Source organism: Sciurus carolinensis, chromosome 1 (assembly GCF_902686445.1).
Source record: "Sciurus carolinensis chromosome 1, mSciCar1.2, whole genome shotgun sequence".
NCBI classification, from domain to species: domain Eukaryota; kingdom Metazoa; phylum Chordata; class Mammalia; order Rodentia; family Sciuridae; genus Sciurus; species Sciurus carolinensis.
This window is the reverse complement of record NC_062213.1, coordinates 133,411,981-133,428,997: the sequence shown is the minus strand read 5'-3', so window position 1 is coordinate 133,428,997 and position 17,017 is coordinate 133,411,981. Positions and strand designations below refer to the sequence as shown.

Sequence of the window (17,017 nt, the reverse complement as noted above, 5' to 3'; positions counted from 1 at the left end):
GAGGAAGAGATGAAAAACAACGATGCAAATCAGCAAAGGGAGGAACTACCCTAAAGGAATAGCCAAATAAAGGAGAAACCAAATCATGTCAAAAAATAAAAATGAGTCAAATGACTGGGAATACAAATCATATCACAATACTAACCCTGAATGTTAATGGCCTGAACTCATCAATCAAAAGACATAAACTGGTAGATTGGATTAAAAAGAAAAGTCCAACAATATGCTGCCTGCAAGAGACTCATCTCATAGAAAGAGATACCCATAGACTAAAGATGAAAGGATGGGAAAAAACATACCATGCACATGGACTCTGCAAAAAAGCTGGAGTATCCATCCTCATTTCAGATAATGTGGACTTCAAGCCAAAACTAGTCAGAAGAGATAAAGAAGGACATTACATGCTGCTTAAGAGAACTATAAATAAGCAAGACATAACAATCATAAATATATATTCCCCAAACATTGGCTCATCCATGTACATAAACCAAATCCTTCTTAATTCCAGAAATCAAATAGACCACAACACAATAATACTAGGCAATTTGAACACACCTCTCTCACTACTGTATAGATCTTCCAAACAAAAATTGAACAAAGAAACCATACATCTCAATAACACAATCAACAATTTAGACTTAATGGACATATATAGAATATACCATCCAACAAAGAACGAATACACCTTCTTCTCAGCAGCACATGGGTCCTTCTCTAAAATAGACCATATTTTATGCCACAAAGCTTCTGTTAGCAAATACAAGAAGATAGAGATACTACCTTGTATTCTATCAGATCACAATGGATTGAAATTAGAAATAAATGACAGAATAAAAAACAGAAACTTCTCCAATACCTGGAGATTAACTAATACACTATTATATGATGAATGGATAACAGAAGACATCAGGAGGGAAATAAAAAAATTCTTAGAAGTAAATGAGAACAAAGACACATCATATCAAAATCTCTGGGACAGTATGAAAGCAATACTTAGAGGAAGATTTATTTCATGGAACGCATTCAACAAAAGAAGTAGAAATCAACAAATAAACAACTTCACACTACAGCTCAAAGCCCTAGAAAAAGAAGAAGAGACCAACACCAAAAGTAGTAGAAGACAGGAAATAGTTAAAATCAGAGCCGAAATCAACGAAATCGAAACAAAAGAAACAATTGGAAAAATTAACAAAATAAATAGTTGGTTCTTTGAAAAAATAAATAAAATTGATAAACCCTTAGCCACACTAACAAAGAGAAAGAGGGAGAAAACTCAAATTACTAAAATTCGGAATGAACAAGGAAATATCACAACAGACACGAATGAAATACAAAACATAATTAGAAGCTATTTTGAAAACCTATATTCCAACAAAACAGAAAACCTCGAAGACATCAATAAGTTTCTAGAGACATATGAATCACCTAAACTGAATGAGGAGGACATACAGAACTTAAATAAATCAATTTCAAGCAATGAAATAGAAGAGGTCACCAAAAGACTACCAACAAAGAAAAGTCCAGGACCAGATGGGTTCTCAGCTGAGTTCTACAAAACCTTTAAAGAAGAGCTCATTCCAATGCTCCTCAAACTATTCCATGAAATAGAAGAGGAGGGAACCCTCCCAAACTCATTCTATGAAGCCAATATCACCCTGATACCTAAAGTAGACAGAGACACATTGAGGAAAGAAAATTTCAGACCAATATCCTTAATGAACATCGATGCAAGCATTTTCAACAAAATTTTAGCAAATCGCACCCAAAAATATATTAAAAAGATAGTGGACCATGATCAAGTGGGTTTTATCCCAGGGATGCAAGTTTGGTTCAACATCCAGAAATCAATAAATGTAATTCACCATATCAACAGACTTAAAGTTAAGAATCACACGATTATTTCAATAGATGCAGAAAAAGCATTCAAAAAATACAGCATCCCTTCATGCTCAAAACACTAGAAAAAATAGGGATAGTGGGAACATTCCTTAACATTGTAAAGGCCACCTATGCTAAGCCCATTGCCAATAACATTCTACATTGTGAAAAACTGAAAGCATTCCCTCTAAAAACTGGAACAAGGCAGGGATGCCCTCTTTCACCACTTCCACTCAACATCGTCCTTGAAACTCTAGCCAGAGCAATTAGACAAACCAAAGACATTAAAGGGATACAAATAGGAAAAGAAGAACTCAAACTATCCCTGTTCGCTGATGACATGATTATATATTTAGAGGAACCTGGAAATTCCACCAGAAAACTTTTAGATCTCATAAGTGAATTCAGTGAAGTAGCAAGTTACAAGATCAATGCACATAAATCTAAGGCATTTTATACATAAGTGATGAATCTTCAGAAAGAGAAGTTAGGAAAACTACCCCATTCACAATAGCATTGAAAAAAATAAAATACTTGGGAATCAGTCTAACAAAAGAGGTGAAAGACTTCTACAATGAGAACTACAGAACACTAAAGAAAGAAATTAAAGAAAACCTTAGAAGATGGAAAGATCTCCCATGTTCTTGAATACGCAAAATTAATATTGTCAAAATGACCATACTACCAAAAGTGCTATACAGATTCAATGCAATTCCAATTAAAATCCCAATGATGTACCTTACAGAAATAGAGCAAGCAATTATGAAATTCATCTGGAAGAATAAGAAACCCACAATAGCTAAAGCAATCCTCAGTAGAATGAGCGAATCAGGAGGTATCGCAATACCAGATCTTCTACTCTACTACAAAGCAATAGTAACAAAAACGGTATGGTATTGGTACCAAAATAGACAGGTAGATCAATGGTACAGGATAGAGGACATGGACACAAACCCAAATAAATACAATTTTCTCATACTAGACAAAGGGGCCAAAAGTAGGCAATGGAGAAAAGATAGCCTCTTCAACAAATGGTGCTGGGAAAACTGGAAATCCATATGCAACAGAATGAAACTAAACCCCTATCTCTCACCCTGCACAAAACTCAACTCAAAATGGATCAAGGACCTCGGAAACAGACCAGAGACCCTGCATCTTATAGAAGAAAAAGTAGGTCCAAAACTTCAACTTGTTGTCTTAGGATCAGACTACCTTAACAGGACTCCCATAGCACAAGAAATAAAAGCAAGAATCTACAACTTGGTAGATTCAAACTAAATAGTTTTCTCTCGGCAAAGGAAACTATCAGTAATGTGAAGAGAAAGCCTACAGAGTGGGAGAAATATCTTTGCCTTTCATACTTCAGATAGAGCACTAATTTCCAGAATCTATAAAGAACTCAGAAAACTCTACACCAAGAATACAAATAATCCAATCAACAAATGGGCTAAGGAAATGAACAGACACTTCACAGAAGAAGATCTACAAGCAATCAACAGATATATGAAAAAGTGTTCAACATCTCTAGTAATAAGAGAAATTAGAATGGTGATTATCAAGAACACAAGCAACAACAGGTGTTGGCGAGGATGTGGGGAAAAAAGTACACTCATACATTGCTGGTGGGGTTGCAAATTAGTGCAGCCACTCTGGAAAGCAGTATGGAGATTCCTCAGAAAGCTTGGAATGGAAACACCATTTGACCCAGCTAACCCACTCCTTGGCCTATACCCAAAGGACTTAAAATCAGCATACTACAGAGATACAGCCACATCAATGTTCATTGCTGCTAATTCACCATAGCCAGACTGTGGAACCAACCTAGATGTCCTTCAATTGATGAATGGATAAAGAAACTGTGGCACATATATACAATGGAATATTACTCTGCCATAAAGAATGATAAAATTATGTCAATTGCAGGCAAATGGATGAAATTGGAGAATATCATGCTAAGTGACATAAGTCAATCTCATGAACTAAAGAACAAATGATCTCGCTGATAAGCAGATGATGACATATAATGGGGGGTGGGAGGGGTTAGCATTAGGGTTAGGGTTAGGTTTAGGGTTAGGGATAAGGAGAGTGGTAAGAACGGAGGAAGGAAGGACTGTATAGAGGGAAAAGAAGGGTGGGAACGGTGGGGGGGGAAGGAAAAAAATAACAGAATGAATCAAACAACATTGCCCTATGTAAATTTATGATTACACAAATGGTATGCCTTGACTCCATGTACAGAGAAACAACATGTATCCCATTGTTTACAATAAAAAATAAATAAAAAACTGAGGCCGTGACTATTTCTAACGTGTCACAATAGTTCTACTGGCATCAACCAGTAATAGGGCAGGCATGCTGCTAAACATCCCACAGTGCACAGAAGAGGCTCCAGGACAAGCACTATGCTGCCCAAAACATCCATCCTGAGGAATGGAGGGCAATGAAGGAGGGCAAACGCCTGCCACCTGGAGTGCAGAGGATTCCCACAAACAGCACTGAGCAATTAGAAAGCAGCACAGGAAGCTCTGCTCTTTGAATTCCAGAAAAGACTAAACTAGTGAATAAACTCAGAACAATTGTTAACAGTGGGTGACCAGAACTAGAGGCTTCTGGGATTCTAGTAATGTTCATGCTGTGATCTCAGTGGAATTTACTGAAGGAAGTCATCCATGTTAGCAAAATCAAGCTTAGTAGAGCCCTGGGATACAGAAGTCTGACTCCCAGGAACTGGCAGTCATGAGATTTCAGATAGCCTGGGGTTGGTGGCCCTGTACAAAATTGGCTCACTATCTGAGGAAATGCTAATTCTCTAAGCAAATGGCTTCCCTATCTCCACCCCATTCTGTTCCTCACAGAAATCCCTTCCAGTCTGGGCCCCTTTACCTGTGTGACTATACCTAACGGGAAAGTGGGCTTCTTTACCTTGTTTTGAGGCCAGATCTTGGTGTGGCCCAATCTGTCACACCCCCTTCCATTTGAAAAGATTATTGGTTCTTGTGTTTATTTGATTAGATAAATTTCTTGATGATTAATCCATAGCCAGAGTGTCCTCTGACAGAAACTCTTTCCCTCATCCACACAGGAAATGGCAGAAGAACCCCCCACATTTGGTGCCAAACAGGGACTGTTCCAGAGGATTTTATAAGAAGTAAATTAAGGTAGTTGTCTGGTCCTTTCTACTGGGAAGCACACACATATGAATAGCTTATTCAGAGGAACAGAACAGAATTTTTTTTTTTTTATAGTGTGGCATTAACCTGGGGAATTCACTCTCTACAGAGAGAAAAATTAAACCAGAAATCTATTAAGCTATATTCAATATGTAGTCAGAGTGAAAACTCAGTGGAAAGAATGTAACTTCTACAGTTCTTTAAAGTAGCAGCAGACATGGTCATTTTAAATCTTGCAGACTCCATGGGCAGGTCTGCCTGCTTCCCTCTCCCATAGTGCTACAAAGTGGCTCGAGATTGAGACCTGACTTGGCTGACAATAGGTGCAGAAGATTAGACTCCTGGGAAGAAATCATCCTAATCAGGAGTTTAGAAGAGGACTCTAACTAGGCAGGGGAGATTAATTCGCAAGTTTCGTGGTCTAAATCCAGCCATGACTTTCCAAGACACAGGGATAGGCATGGTTCTTACCCCGGTCAGGGAGGATGGAGGTCAAGGAACAGGAATCCCGATCCCACCAGGAGAGCTCCATACTGCCGCCTACTCCGACAGAGCAAGACTGGTTCCTATGTAGACATAGCTTTTTGGAGCCAGGCCACCGGGATGAGAGGAAGGGTAGCAAGCAAGTCGGAAGTGCCTTGGCGAGCTGTAAAGAATTCAAAGAAAGTTGGGGGAAGTAACCCAAAAGTCCTTGTTCTCTATCAGGTGGGGTATGGACAGTTAAGGGTATTTAGCATCAGAACAGTCCAAAGGTCCATAGTGGCAGATGGCAGGTCACACATAGGTCAGGGATCATGCTAAGACATCAATAATCAAGACAGCAAAACATCACTTTTTTGTAAACAATTACCAATACAGCAATTAGCATTTCAGCCAGTCTCTGAAGCCAGAGATTATTGGCACTTGTGTTTATTTCCTTACATAAGTTTCTAAGTGACTAATCAATAGCTGGCACAGTCCTCTGACAGAAATTCTTTCCCTCATCCACATGGGACATGGCAGGAGAAACCCCCACAAGTTATAATGATGTTAGTATTTGTAAACCCCAAGCACGTGTGCAGCAAAGATCTGGGTACAGTTTTGAATGCATATTTAGTCTCAGAGGCATGATTTTTTTCTTAAAAAGCTATAGCCCACAGAAACATATAGTTAAGAAAAATAAGTTTAATAATATCTCATAGGGAAAATATTTTGGGTCAAGTTTACACATAGTGATTATGGATCTGACTTCATCTTGAGAGTTATGTTTTCTAGCAAATGAACAAAGGAATCACCTTCATTCACATCAATACAAAATGTAAATGCAAATAATATTCCTATGAACTTGGGACAAACACATGTAAAAACCACCACCTCCGCCGCCACACACACATGCAGAGCAAAATTTAGTCCTATGAAAACACCAACATTCCTCTCTTCTGACTAAAATAGTTACCCTTCCTAACGGAAGCATAATCTGAAATCCACATGCCTGATTAAAAATGAAAGATAACTTTAGAGGTACATTAATCCAACTTTGTTCCAGTGTCAAAACAAAAACTGAAAGGTGTACAAATAACAGTGAGGCACATACCCAGTGCAGACCAGCAGAGGCCAAATGAAAGATGAGCAGAAAACAGCATAAGTGATAAATGTGCTATGAACCAGCACAGAAAATGCTCTTCAATACAAGCAGTTCAGAACTTCCAGAAGTTTTTTGATAAGACAAAACATAAATCTAATTTCTATCATTTTTTTTTTTTTTTTTTTTTCTGTGCTGGGGATCGAACCCAGGGCCCTGTGCTTGTAAGGCAAGCACTCTGCCGACTGAGCTATTTCCCCAGCCCCTCTATCATGTTTAATTGTAGTTATACTCTTTGATGTTTGAGGTAACTTTGTGGACAATGTGCCTTGTTTTCCTGCTAGAGGCTTAAACATTCACCCCGGATACTTGTATTGACTTGATGATGTTTTGAGTAAAGTTTGGTATGATTATTATGAAATTCTTCACCAGTTTGGTTTTCATTAAACTCACATCTACTTTCTAATGACTTGAGAATTTGTCCCTATTATTATGAAATATTTATCTAGCATGATGTCCGATTTTCTAAAATGTATAATGGTTCTAAAATTCAGTGCAAATAAGGCCAGATTTTGCTTCTGATCACCAGGAAGTGAGGGACCAGCACAGTGTTTTGATCACTGATGCAAGCTGTCAAAAGACGGTCACGGACAGTTCTTACAACTCTAGGCTATCACCATGCTGGTGTCAATGGGAATCTCTGCCTCTTAATTATGCTCTGCAGAAAATCCTAATGTTCACTTTCTTTTGGATTCAGAAATAAGTCCAATCATTTTTCCCAAAATATCACATCTTGCCACCACCCTCAGCTACATTAACAGGTTTTAATCAGCATCGATCTGAGTCTTAGGCTCTTCTACTTTGTCAATATTATAGACTCATACTATTTCATCCTTTCCACTCTACTTCATCTATTTTTATCTATATCTGAGTGAACTTTAGCAGGGCCAATCCTCAAAAAACAAGTCTTAACAAAAGCAGGTGTAACATGGTATTCTATTGTTCCCAAATAATTTGAGATCCTTAAATGAATTGGTTCATGCCTCTTCAGAATTTTGATGCCCAAGAAGTGTGGAGAAAGAGAGACTTCCATACCTACATGAAAGAACTTCCTTCTTCTCCTGAGGGAGAAGGACAGAGAAGGCTACTGGGACTGTCATTGCTTGCTCCCCTAGAATGTGCCCCACAGCAGAAGAGACAAGCTGCCCAGGGCCCATCACCATGGGTTCCAGCTCTCACAGAAGCACTAAACAGAGAAGAGGTTGGTCACCCCGAGTCTGAATACTGGCATACTCTGACAGTTCTAGGCCCACTCCCAGCTCATCTCACATTTGTGCTCAACTCTGTCACCACAGAATCCAAGTCTCGGTTTTTCCACAGATTTCACTCCTCTTTAGCTCATCACACTCCTGTACCGGTGCTGACCTTCTACACTTCTCCATTTTTACAAATGCCTTTTCTGTGTCCTTGGGCAAACATGGATAGTCATCAACAAACTGCCCTATATCCCAAGGTCTTCTCTCAGAGCATCCCTCCATATTCAGGCTAGAATAGAAAGTTGCTGACCCCTTGATGACTCTGCTTCCCTTACCATCATCTGAATTAGATACTGTACATTCTGAGAACCTTCATGATTTTAGAACTAAACATGATGTTGGTCTCTCTTTTTGCTGCTTTTGGTCCCCATCTATTTTTCCTCCTTGCATTTTATTTTTTTTATTTTTAATGAAAAATAATCATAAATTCAAGTTAATTTTATAGTTTACACAATTTAAAAAGGGAAGGAAGACACCTCTCTCTGAAGCCTTATTTGGAAAGTAAGAATAGTTCCCAGTCCCTAGATGTGGAGAGTTGTTGCCTGACTGGTAACACTGGATCACAGCACTGGAAAAGAAGTATTTACACCTTTCTGGTAAAGTACCAAACACTTAAAAAAAAAAAAAAAAAATCAAACAATCCCTAGTAGCATTCCTTGGTGTGCAAAGTCAGCAGGAAATGATTATCCATAATGTTGACTCATACTCATGATGAGTCTTAGAAGCATTCAGAAAGCAGAGGGTGGTCATCAGGAATTTTTTCAGATTAGGTTTTGTGGGATGACATGTTCTTAATTTAACTGAGTTCCAAAATTTCATTCCCTTTATAACATCTCTGGCAGGGTCATGTTCAGTTTAGTGCAAGTGCAAAACGAAAATGAAAACAAACAAGTACATTAGGAGCAAAGGCTGATCGTTAAGATCCGTAGTCCTTCCAAACTGTGTGGGCCATCCAATTCACTTTAGTAATCCAGCTTTCGCTGAGCGCCTCATCAAATTTTTGCTTAAATTGTTTGAGTGCTTCTTTGCTCTTCCCTAAGGCAAGAGAGTCCTTCAGGTACTGTATGTGCTTAACGGAAGTAAGCTGGGGAAGCCCTGCAGTCAACATCAGTGCAAAGAGGGTGATGAAGAGATTCCCGTGTCGTCATAAAATCAGATACGCATCTTCACAACACTGGCGGAACCTGCCGAACTTTTCTGTGTTTCCTGTTTTTCCTTGTTGAATGACATGAATGAAATCATAAGTAAGAATAAAAGGCACTCTCTCCCTTTTAATGCCAAATTTAGATTTAAAATTTCCAAGAATATGTCCAAAGTCAATATGAAAGAACTGGCCGGTTTTTTTGACCATGATGTTGTCACTATGTCTGTCACCAATCCCAAGGACATAAGAAGCTACACAGTAGCCAGCACAAGACAGGGTAAACTCCTCAATTGCTGGGTCCAGGTCATCCCCAGAGTTATATTCCTTCAGCCAGTTCAGAAGGGCATCTTTGTTGAAAGCTGCTGCAGCAGCCACATTGCTACTATTCAGCTGAATGTCAGCCATTGTTTCAGAGGCGCTCACAACTTCAATGAGGCCAGAGTGATCTCCTGTTGCTAAACAGCCAGCCATAAGGCAGCATGCAAAGATCCAGACCAGCTTCTTTCCAGAGTAAATCCATCAAGCACAGCATTTGGAGTATTAACATATCCTGTCGCAAATCATCACCATTTTAAAAAATCACTCCAACTGAATCCTCACCAAATACCTTGTTGTTGTATACCAGCCACAAAGGCTTCATTTTGGAATCCATGTATTTGCACTTTTCAACAAAGAGTTCTGAAAGGATGACACATGGATTCAGAGGTGACTGCAGGTCAGAGAGGGCTTCCCGGTAAGCATTCTGTTTTAAACAAGTGTGCATAGCCTCCTCCCCTTTAGCTCTGTTTAGCTTCATTGCATTCAGTTCGATTAAACTATTTAAAGTTTTTAACTTATTGAATGCTTCAACCTGCTTGGAAAGCACTTTCATGTGGCCTACACTTCCTCGACAATAAGCTTCAAGGATCACACCAAACTGTACCGAGACAGCAGGAATGTGCACCTCTGACCTAAGATGCCAAAACAGAAACTGCCCTATCCTTGGATTAGCAAGTACCCTTTCTAATAGGAATCTAGAGAGGGCACAATGAAGAAAAGGCTCAGATTTTAAAACTTGCACCAGTTGTAAAAGATATTGAGAGAGTTTCTCATCACTCATCTGTCTGTGGGCAGGCAGTCCACAGCATATTCCTGCACATACTGATCTGGATAGTTGAAATCCAGAAGCTCCAGAGCCTCTCGAGGAGAAAGTTTAGGCCAAATCTGAAGCAGTACCTGAAGCTGAGCAACATCTTCAAGTTTATTGCACTTAATCAATAGGAGTAATTTTGGCATTGACTGTGGGAAATTCTCTCTGCACGCAAAGTCCAAATAAGATCCATTTCATTCTCACCAACTGAGACAAGGGATCCCTGTCCAAGATTTCTTTCAGTACAACAAGAAACTTTTTTCCACCTCGACTTGATACGTTAGCACTATCACTGCTTGCAATCTCAGCTGCCTTTTCAATACTCTTATCAAAGGGAGGGTAATAATAAGGTTGTTTTTTATTCTCTGGAAATTTAATATGCAAAACTGTTGCATTTTCAGTATATGGATTTGTCTGAACAGTTCCCATAGGATTCAACATTTCTTCAAGTTCATCAGGAAATGAAGACCAGCTGTGCAATATTATGTCTCCAGACTTCAATTGTCCTTTAAAGTCAAAAACCATGGTATTTACCCACGCTACAGGATAATGCCCTTTCCTACCTTTCCTGATGGTCTGATATTTAGAGGGATTTATAGTTTTTGTTGATTTCTTTGTTTTTACTTTATCTAAAACTGCATAAACTGCAAAACATAATCGAGCCATTCTTGGCAAGTCACAAATATTATTATCAAATTCCAGTGATTCATTCCAAATGTGATCATTTTCCCTCATATCTCTGAGCTTACAATGGTTTTACACAGGAGCTTGGTACCATGAAAAAGACCAGTCCTGACATGAACTTTTACAGTTTCTTCTGTGTTAAGTTTATTTCCCTTAACCAAGATGATTTGAAAAGGGTTGTTATTGTCCCACACATGAGAAATAACTCATGTTTTCTTTGGTGGTAAGGGAAGAGGAAGGTTAGATGAATTGCGATTTATGGCAGCCTCTATGGCAATCATTTCCTGTTCATACATTTTCTTTATCTTACTGAATTCCACAAGTATAAAATGGGGTAAGGTCCTGTTCATTACACAGTTCCGGATATACTGGAACTGAATTAGTGGGTGATCACCAAATACATATTCTACTCTCCCACTGACTTGCAACACATAGTCATAGGGGCTAGATTCATCTTCCTTCCCAAACGTTTTTGGATTGTCAATTCATTTATTTGATAGGATTCATATCAGGAAATACTTGAAAGCTAAACACATCCTGACAATTTTCAAAATGAATAGCTACAATGAGCTTTCCTCCATAAAGCTTATCTTCCAAGTTTTCAAGGGTAGATGGCTCATGCTCCGGTGGATACGTTTGCTTTAGCCAGTCAATCCATGATAATCCCACAAGTGACTGAATTTGTGCATTTTTCTTCACTGAATTTGTGCATTTTTCTTCTAAATTTATTCACTTCAGGATCCTTTAAGGCATCAAATTCATGCAGACCTTTTCCTATAAGGACTCCAATTTGTGAATCCAACTTTTCGGCTGGATCACAACTTCTTGTCACTAATTTGAGAACAGGAAGAAAAGGTCTGACATCGCAAAGTCTTCGTGTTTCATCTTCAAGCTCCTCATATACAGCAGTTTGATTCACACATGCAAACATATAGGAATCAATTTCCATAAGGAAGTTAAACATTGGGTAATTGTGAACTTGCTTCCATAACATCTGCTTAATATAAGAAATAGTGGCTTCCCGTGGTACCTCCAACTGGATATAAATCCCAGTGGGCAAAAGGAAATCCACAGGTATGGAGCCATCAGATGCTATCTGTGAGTCCACTGCCCAGATGTCAAGGACGTCTGCCATAGCAGGAGGCATTATGAAGCTGAAGCACATTCATAACCATGGGGCCCTCTCTCACTACTGGCAGATCTTCTAAACAAAAACTAAATAAAGAAACTATTTCATCCATCAACGAGCGATACGCTTTTTCTTGGCAGCACATGGATCCTTCTCTCAAAATGATAGTCCCCATTTCATTCTTTTAGGAAAATAGCATTACGTATTTTTTAAAAGTAAAGTTTTCATGTAAGACTTCTTCAGATTAGAAGATACACTGGGACTCAAGGAGAGAACAGTGAATTCTTCCTAAGTTTAGGTGAAATAATTTTGCTAGTTGGAAAAAACTATGGAGCTGCCCGGCACTCCGCCACCGCGGGCTCCCGGTCCCAGTGCGCGGTCAGCAGCCCGGGCCGCCGCGACCGCCTTGCTCAGGCGCTCACATCTCGGCTCCTTTCAGTCAGCTCCGGCCGGCCCAGCGCAGCGCTGCGCCGGCCGCCGCCCACTGCCATGGTCTCAGCAGCCGCCGCCCCGCCCCACGGAGCACGTGCGCGCCGCCGTGCCCGCGCCTCCTCTTTGCTTTTTAAAACATCTATGTCAGCTTTGACATTCATTACCTTTTCTCATTGACAACCTCTGCAAAGCCCATTCTTTCCTCTCCCCATATCTGTGATTGCCTTCAGTACTTCTCTTTATGTTTCTTTCACCAACACTTCTTGTCATTTACAGTGACTTCAATATGACCACACCAATATGCTGACCTCCCAATTCCTTCCCTTCCAAAATACTTTCCTCCACCAAAGTGATACTCCCTATATTCACATTGTGTTGGTTAATTTGACGTGTTCTTTTAGCAGGGTCCCAGTCACCCACATGTTTGGCCAAACATTTTCCTGATTGTTTCAGTGAGGGTATTCTGAAGGAGATTAACATGTATAGGAGGAAACTATGAGCAAGTCAAACTATTCTCAATGTGTGAATGTGAGTATTCCCAAACATGTTGGGTAAAATCTTAAACAAAATGGGAATACAGGTTTCTTCACGATATAGAGAATTCTTTACCAACCTACCTTTCTACTTCATCTGCAATGTTGGCTACTCCTAGTTCCATCATGGACTGCCTTCAACTAGAAGTGGAACAATGGCTCTCCTGGGTCTCCAGCATGGTGGCTCACCCTGGTGACTTTGATCTTGCCAGTCTCAATAATTGCATGGGCCAATTTCATATAGCAAGGCTCTTTCTACAAATAAACACATCCTAATGCTTCATTTCCTCTAGAACTCCATGACTAATACACATGACACCATTTTAAAATTAAAAATAAAAATATAGGGCCTGAGATTGTGGCTCAGTGGTAGAGTGCTTTCCTAGCATGTGTGAGGCACTGGGTTCAATTCAGCACCACATATAAATCAATGAAAAAAATAAAGGACCATCAACAACTAAAAAAAAAAATATATATATATATATATATATATATATATATATAACCCATATACATTTATATATATATATATATATATATATATATAATTTGTGAACCTTGCCTTTAATTATCAAACTCTCCACATCTAAATCCCTTTTCTCTCTCTAAGAAAATGCCCCTTGAATCTCATAGAAGTCTATTTCCACTTTGTTTACCATATTTTCACCACTCCCATATTCCTCTTTTCTCTATCCATTTTATATTCTATGGTCCTGATACATACTGTCTTCTAAACAAACAAACAACAAACCAAAAACCTCTACTTTCAGCCTCTTTCTGAAGAATGTTGCAGACTCCAGGGTGATTGATCTCTTCTCTGTCCAAGTTTTCTGACGGCCAGAAGAACCTCAGCTCTCCAGAACCTTCCAATGGTGTTGGTGAAGCCATCACTGAGTCTGAATCACAACTAATTCCTCTTCTTCACATTACCATCTTCTTCTACACCCTTGCATAGGTGAAATGCTCACTAATAAAAATCTTAAATGCAAATATGCATCTCATGGTCAGCTTCCTGGGGAAATCCAGCCAGCAGTTGATTTTATCAGGACAGGTCTGAAATCTAAGATGTTAAGATGAGTTTCTGGGTCTAGATCACTGACTGCCAGGATACAGGAACCCCAGTGGTGTTAGTGCCATGTCACCTGCATGGACTTGGCACAATGCAGCTGTGCAGTAGCTGATATTTTTCCTGCTGCTCTCTATTAGTAGAATGTCTCCCAAATCCCCTTTTCCAAGCCAATGAACCCATAACTTTCCCACTGGGACTTTTCATTGGTGAGGTGTCAGAGCTGTCTTTTTCCCCAGAGAAATTCCCTTGACTAAATGGGAGCTATTCTGCCAGGACCTTACACAGCCTCTCCCTACTGGATGACCCACAGATGATGACTGACTGATGTAGGGTACAGAAGTCCAGCACCTTTGACTTGAGAAGGAGCCGTTTCAGGCAATGTTTGGGTCACAGAGATTCCTAAGCAATCATCCCTAAGGTAGGTTCACCAGAGACACAATCTTTTCTTTGTTTTATTTTCCTGCTCTCTCCTGCCTCCTTCAGCCTCACTGTACTCAACAAATCACTTGGACAAGAACCTGTTCCTGAGGCTGTACATCTAGAGAATCTGACAAAAGGCAGGACTAATCCTGCTTTATGGTTCAAACAGGTAAACTTTATGTGAAGGTTTCAAGTGTGCTTATAAAGAACACAAATGGTATGTCCATGTATAAACAGAGAAACAACATGTATCCCATTTGTTTACAATAAAAATAAATTAAAAAAAAAGAATGAGTATCCTACTTTTGTTGGGTGCCAGTCACTACAGTAATACATTAATCCATACTTGTTAATCCTGATTTTCAAAATATTCAAACTTTACTGATACTTATGATCTGTTAAGTTTTTTCTGAATTACTGAAATATGTTAACATAATTTTTACATCTTCCTGTAGGAAAGTTTAAAACTTTCCCTTTTCTTGAATGCATTACATCATAAGTGATGGTATTCATCCTTAAATCATCAAATTCAAAGTTATTAACCTTTACTCTCCTCCAAAAGAAATCAAGGACTTCAACATATTTGACTTTTATCCACACATTAACAGAACTATTTTTTTGTTAATTCTTTTCTTCCTTTTAATCAAAGTACTTTATTACAATCATTCTATACAATCAACATTCATTGGTCATTTTACATATATACTGCTATCTTGGCTCTTTATTCTCTTTCATTTTAGATCATCTGTTTGAGAACTTTTTTACTTCTGCCTATGGTAATGGTTGACTATTCCAGTTTTCCCAGTTCAGAGGTACTGAGTACATGACAGGGGTCCCCTAGGGGGAGCCTGGAAAAATCATTACCATTGATCCTTGTACTGAAGTTGCAGTGTCCTTTAGCCTAAGCCCTACCCTCTTCTCCAACTGATGGGTATTGGGAAACTAAATTTAGGTCAGGTTGAGGTTATGGGATGAGAAATTTTAGTAGGATTCCTCATACCTCCTAAAAAGTATTCTTGATTCCATTTGGTTTCTGTGCCCCTATCATTTGTGACCCTTATTAGTCAACTCCTGGTCACCATGACCAAAACACCCAATAAAACAATCTAGAGGAGAAAAGTTTTATTTGGGTTCCCATTTTCAGAGGTTCAGTTCATGGTTAGCTGACTCTATTGCTCCGGGCCTGAAGTGAGGTCGAATATCATGACAGAAACACATGAAAAAGGAGAACTTCTCACTCCATGGTAGTAATGAAGGAGAGAGAGATGGAGAGATAGAGAGTTCAAGAGAGAGAAGGAAGCATGCAACTCACCGGGGGGAAAATATAAAACCCAAAGGCCTGAACCCAGTGATGTACTGCCTCTCACCACTCTCACCTGCCTACAGTTTCTACCCAATACAGCAGTTCTTACAAAGTATTAAAATAAGTTAATCCACTGATTATGTCATAGCTCTCATAATCCAATCATTTCACCTCTGAATATTCCTGCGTTAACACAGGAGTTTTGAGGTGATACCTCTTATCCAAGCCATAACAGACCCCACTCCCCCACTTCAGAATTTTCCCTGGACAGGCCCAGAAGTTCATTACTATACCTGTGACTTCTTTGATTCTAGTCATTACAGGTCAAAACCTGGTCACCATGTGTCAGGCTCTATAATTTCCCATCGAGGAGTCCAGTCGTGCAAAGTCACTGTCCCCTCTGCCTTACCACCAGAGATACCTCTACTGAAATCACAAGGATGCTAAGATTCCTCCACCTATGCATATTCTTTTTTTTCTTCTTTAGGTACCAGGAGCTGAACCTGGGGGTGCTTTACCATGGAGTCACTTCCCATCCCATTTTTATTTTTTATTTTGAGACTAAGTTGCTTCGGGCATCAATAAGTTGTTGAGGCTGGCTTTGAACTCATGATCTTCCTGCCTGAACCTCCCCAGCTGCTGAGATTAGAAGTGTGCACCACCACACCAGGCCCAAGAAAATTCTTAACATGTGGTCATTGTGCTTCTAACACCTTAAAATTAATTCAGAATTAGGAAGTAGAAATAAGAAATTTAATTGACATTTCAAAAGGAACAGAAAATTTTATAGCTCAATTATGAAACAAACAGTGATTAAAAACAAGACCACAGTGAAAATAGATTAAGATGCAAACGTTTAGCTTTTTACTACTCAGCAGTTTTACATCCCTCAGTGAGTTGACTGATGTCATTTCTTAAAATAATGAGCTGATTTCATCATATAGTGATCAAATTCACTTTATTTCTATCATTATCACTATGAGTTTAAAGTTTCTAATTTATTTCTAAATAACCAGATTCAAGTTTTCTTTACTAAGTCAAACAATCAAGAATATAATGAAAGATCCATGTCCCTTCAACCCCTGATTCCACCCAGTTCTCCCCAAAAAGAGTCAATGATGCTAGTTTCTCATTAGTCTTTCATGAGATATTTTAAATTGCATTTTAATAGTGATCAGACATTGTTTTTAACTCACATTACATCCTTCAAATCATTCTATATTAGGCTTTATAGAACTCTATGATATTT

The 17,017-nt window shown here is 39.0% G+C and overlaps 1 pseudogene; it reads right to left on the bottom strand.

Moving 5' to 3' along the window:
- Positions 1–8,841: 8,841 nt before the first annotated feature.
- LOC124965595 (phosphatidylinositol 4,5-bisphosphate 3-kinase catalytic subunit beta isoform-like) lies at positions 8,842–12,029 on the bottom strand (annotated as a pseudogene).
- Between the last annotated feature and the right edge of the window lie 4,988 nt (positions 12,030–17,017).